Genomic DNA, 5,914 nt, shown 5'->3' with positions numbered 1-5,914 from the left:
AAAAAAGTTTTAGCACTGGGAAAAAACAAATATGTTTAAGTGAAATAAAATGTGTACAGCCTATCCTTATGTTTTAGGTGTAATTGTGGTCAGTAGAATCATTTTACTCATGTTATATCATAAATTTGTCCCATAATTTTCAAAATTAGTTAGATTAAAATAAATAACAGTAAGGAAAACCATGCAAAAAGAGTTAAAATGTTTGAGGAACACAATGTTAAAGGCAATTGGGAATCCAGTCTTAAAGTCATATGCATCAGAAGGTGCAGAACCAGTGGCAGACTTTGAGGATATTCAGAGACTGAAGGCAGGCCACTGGGCTTTCCAAAATTCTTCTGTTCTTTTGAGAAAAAAGTGAACTCAGAGCATATCCTCGCCCCTCAACAGCAAAGCTCTTGCCAGGACCACAGTTAGCTTGAGACAGAAAATCACCAATCTCTCTCTCTCCCACCTCAGGTCAAGAGAGAAGCAAACACTGTGCTTCATTAAATCATTTTCAGACAGAACTGCATTCCTGCTATCAGAGACAAGGCAGCACAAAGTATAGAAACTGAACTGCAAAGTAGGGGAGCCTGGATACAACCTCTACCTAGCCACATTGCTCAACAACTCTGGGGAGGGTACAAAAATTCTCTAAAATTGTAGTAATAGAATCAACTATAAAACCAAATGAGGAACATTTACAATTATCTGTACAAAGAATTAAAATGGAACTTTGTGGTTTATGTTCATGATCAAACAGCTAAACTTTGATAAAGAGTTATTTCAGACTTCAGATCTTAAACTCTGTGTCTCCATAGTTCACCTTGCACATAATGCTCCTTTTATGTTGAGAATATAAGCTAATCAGTCATATTACATGAGTTGAACTAAGTTATGAGCCTAGCATAAAGACCCTGTTTACTCATCTGATATATTCCAAGTTCCCTGAATAAACAGAGTGGGAAAACAAAAACAAAAACAAAAACAAACAAAACAAAACAAAACAAAACAGCTGCTAGTCCAATTTTCCTGATAATGGAACCAATTCAGATGATAGTTCATTTTACAATAAAATATTAGAACAATAGTAATATAAGACTATTCTGTGAATTTTCAGATGAAAAAATACTCTGAGGCATTTAGTAAAATCAAATTGTTCTGAGAAAGTTGATGGTTTGTTCAGAGAGGAAGGAAAATACTTATTGAAATTAAGATCACTTTGAAATATCTAGGATATATTGTAGTAATGATCATGGATCTTGCAAGATCTTTAAAAGAATTTTAAAATAGCATACCCAATAGAAGCCTAGAGACAGACACAGGTTTGAATATAAGAGTGATACCAAAGAAGAGAGTGAATGAGGCAGGAAGTCATGTAAAATTGTGTCACTCACAACTTAATTTGGTCTCCAATGTTTTCTTAAGCACCAATCAAGACTTCTAATCATCTTCAAGCCTGATGATTTCTGAGCACCTTAGGTATTACATAATGGGTTTGTACAAAATTAGTGTTTATTAGCTGAGTTAAGTTATTCCTTTAATAAAATTTAGTATAGTAGACTTACGTATTTTAAATCTAAAATAAATGTATCTTAATGGCAAAAATTTTTAAATTACAAATTTTTGAACCAAAATATTTCTTAAATTAGTCTGTTTTACATTCACATGTATAGCAAAACTATTGATGAAATCATTGTATATTCATTTGATAACTACACAGTCCATCAGTAACTGTGCTCAGGGCTAGAAAATGAGTGTTAGAAAGAACAACTAGCAAAAAGATCGTTAATATTAGAATGATTGTTTTGGGGTGTGGGATTAATATATATTTTCACCATACATTAAATATGTTCAAGTAACCCACAGAAAGGCAGAGAATAAAAACAGAGAAGTAAAAAACAGAGAGAGTGAACAAACAATAGAACATAAAATAGAAGACTGAAAGCCTAACCTATTTCTTATCACATTAAATATATATAGTCTAAACAAACAAGTTAAAAAGCAAAGATTGGTAGATTGTTTTAACAAACATGACTGTAAACTCTGTACAATAAATTAAATTAAAATATTGTGATACAGGCTGGATGAAAATAAAACAATGGAGAAGATTTAAAATGAAATATTAATAAAAGGAATGCAGGAGTGACTGTGTTAATATCATATAAAGTAGAATTCAACGCAAAGAAAATTACCAGAGATAGAACATTAATGATAAAAGAGTCAATCTACCAAGATAACATAGCTATTCTGAAAGTGTATGCACCAGACCACAGAACTGTAAAATATATAAAGTAAAAAGTAAAAGAATTGGAAGAGAAATAGATTAAAAAAAAAAAACACTCTCAATAATTTATAGAACTAGACAGAACATCAGCAAGAATATAGAACTCAATGACGTCATCCACCAAAAGGATCAAGTTCACATTTATAGAACTCTCCACCTAACAATAATAGAATACACTTTCTTTTCAAGTGTCTATACAGGATCAAGCTTTTAAACATTTTACAAATTAGATTATTTGACATGGTAGAAATCACAGTGTAAAATGCATAGATGTCCTTGTTCTCATTCTCAGCAGGTATAGTATAGGTATGGATATAGGGCACAAAAAAACAAAACTACAACCATAATGTGATAGGTACAGGTTGAGAGAGCTTTGGGTCACCATGCAGAGGAGCATGTCCTAAGATTGTACAATATGTTTATTTAAGAAGTCACCAGGACAAGAAAAACTGCAATTCATTCCCTGAATTGACAATAGCTAGGATATTAGTGACATGGATATCTTTACAGACCAGTTTCAAAAGAGGCTTCACAACACATATATAGTGATTGACATTATAAGGGCCACAGAAAGGTAAATTGATGACCATGAGCAGTAGAGCAATGCAGTGCCAAAAACCCAAGCCCTAGGCCACATGATCAGTGTGTTGCAGCTCTGCTGGTTCATGGTGACCATACAGTGCAGGGGCTTGACAATGCCAATATAGCAGTCAAAGTCCATGGACACCAAGATGAATATTTCCACACCTGCCAGCAAGAGTTGGGAAATGTATTTTCTCCCTGTAGCTAAGTCTCTGATTATCCTGGAACCACAGCAAAGGTGAGAAAGGGGCTGAGAAGGAGAGGTGTTAGAGGACATAATACATGGGTTAATTTGATTAGATGGCTGCAAGTGATCGTGTGTAAGATAATGAAGTTCCCCATTAAGACTGTCAAGTAACAGAGCAGGAACAAGAAACAGAGAGTATTTCTATTTCCTTATTCTCCCACAGCCCCAAGAAGACAAATTCAGTGACATTATTCTGATTTTCCATGAACAGGAGGTGAGTTCAGAGTACAGAAAATTATTTTATGTAAAATAATGCAGAAATTAATATGTTGAAGTGTCTATAGTACCTATACCAAAATAGATAAAATCTTAAGCCATAATTACAATGATCACAAAATATAGTTTAATTTCTAAGATAGTAAACCTAAAAATATATAGCTTAATTTCTAAAAACTTGTATGTACCAGCCATTCTATTCATAGATATTTATGAAAAAGAAATGAAAGCATATGTCTATACCAAGGCTTATATAGAAATGTACATGGCATCTTTATTTGTAAAAACCCAAACCTGAAAACAATAAAAAATTCATTAAGAGAGGAACATATAAAAAAACTTCTGTATGTCTATACAATAGAATACTACTCAGCTATAAAAAGAATAAACAATTGATAAATGCTGCAACATGGATAAATTTCAAAATAATTACATTAAGTGAAATAAACCAGACAAAAAATGAATAGGTACTATATAATTCCATTTATGTAGAACTATAGAAAATGAAAATCAATCTATAGTGACAGAAAACAGATCAGTGGTCAACTAGGGGAAACTTCTGGCGGCAATAATATGTTCATTATCTTGATTATATTGATAGTTTTATAGTTGTATACATACATGAAAATGTATCAAATCATACATTTTCAATAACAAAAGTCATGATTAATAACACTATACATGCTATATAAATCCTAACCCTAACTATATAAATATATGTACATCTAAGTATATTTAGATCTATATACACAATATATAAAAATGTTAAAGTGTAAACAGATTTATCCTTTTCCTATGCTTAAAATTTAGAACATAACTATGCTATTATTGCCAAAAATAAAAATAAAAATTCTATATATACACATTTTAAGTATATATATATTTGAATAGTATTAGCGAAACCAATCAAAAAACCTAACTGAAAGCTAAATATAAAAACAATCAAAATTACTTAGAGGCAAAAAGTGATATTAGATCATGTTATATACAAAGCAACAAGGATAATAATGATGGTTGACTTCGTATCAGAACCTGTGAAGGTTATACTTTAACACCCTTAAAGTGCCAAAAGGAAAAAAAAAATAGAAAAATATGTTAATACAAAATCTTGTATTGAGTGAATATATTTTTCAAAACTGTAGGCAAAGTAAAGACATTTTCAGATAACCAAAGGAAGAGTTAAATAATTAAGAAATTATGTCTTGCCAAAGGAAAAGATGTTACATGGAAATTCAGAACTCCATGAAGGAATTTATAGCACATATTTTCAAATAAAAATTATTCTTTCCTTTTTAAATTGTTTAACATATAATCACCAATTAAAGACAGTAATAACAAATAAATTACAAGTTTTATAAAATATGAAAAAGAAAAATATATGAAAAAACAAAAAGCAAAGAAGAAACTGGAATTGTCCTTCTGAGGCTCTTATATCACATATAAAATAGTCTTATTTTAATTCAAGAAAATTTCCAATAATTTAATTATATCTAAAACAGTTAAGTAAATATACAAAATATCTCATTATATATTTAAAATTAATGATTAATTACAGTAATATTTTATTATATGATATGCAGAAGCAATTCACATGGCAAACAACTGATGAAGGGATAATGGTCCATAAAATGGAGCATTATTCAGCAATGAAAAAGAAGGAAGTACTTTAAATTCTACAATATGGATGATCCTGGAAAGTGGTCAGTCACAAAAGATCATATATTCTATGATTCCTTTTGTATGCAATGTCCAGATTTTTCAAATCTATAGAGAAAGAAAATAGATTAGTATTTCCTAATACTGCAGGAGGAAGAGATGTTGAAGAGGAATGGGGAATGACTGCAAATAGGTATTAGGTTTCTTTTAGGGATGATAAACATGTTCTAAAGTTAGGTTGTGGTAATGGTTTCACAACCCGGTGAATGGTATACTATGTAAGTTATATCTAAAAAAAAGCTGTTAAAATGAATATATGTTAAATTGAGTAAACATTTCTACAGAATAAAAGGTTGTGCAGCAACTGGCATTAAGTGTTCTATTCTCATGAATTCACGATGTGTAAGTATTTTATTAAAATTTAGAACATAACTGTGCTTTGAATACCTAATTATTATGATTAATATTTCAAATGATATGCATTGTATTTGATCATTTAGTTTATTTAATTCACACAGAATGACTCATTAAGTTTTATGGGAAATAAATAGTATGTAGGTTGAGGAAGTGCCACTTGTCTCTAATCTTGAACCCATGTAAGCTATGTAATAGACATCTGCCTCAGCAGCCAAGTGTTGCACATGGTATCACCCATCAAGAGCCAGAGCCCATGGTGCTAGAGAAGTTTGTGTCCCAGGTCTCCAAGGAGCATGGCACAAGTACCAAGCACTTCCTTTTGGGGTAGAGAGTGGGAGTCAAACATTATAGTCAGGGGATCCTGATAGGCTCAACTCCAACAAAACAGTCCCACATTTCTGTCTTCACATATATTAGATATATTTTCTCCTTTTGATTCTGTGATGCTAAATCTTAATTTTCATGCTAGGTGAAGGATGAAGTCTCTAATGAAGCATGCTTCATCTACAGATTAGAGCTTTATCATTATT

This window comes from Choloepus didactylus, chromosome 4 (genome assembly GCF_015220235.1).
Source record: "Choloepus didactylus isolate mChoDid1 chromosome 4, mChoDid1.pri, whole genome shotgun sequence".
Classification (NCBI taxonomy): domain Eukaryota; kingdom Metazoa; phylum Chordata; class Mammalia; order Pilosa; family Megalonychidae; genus Choloepus; species Choloepus didactylus.
Note: the sequence above shows the minus strand (reverse complement) of the source record.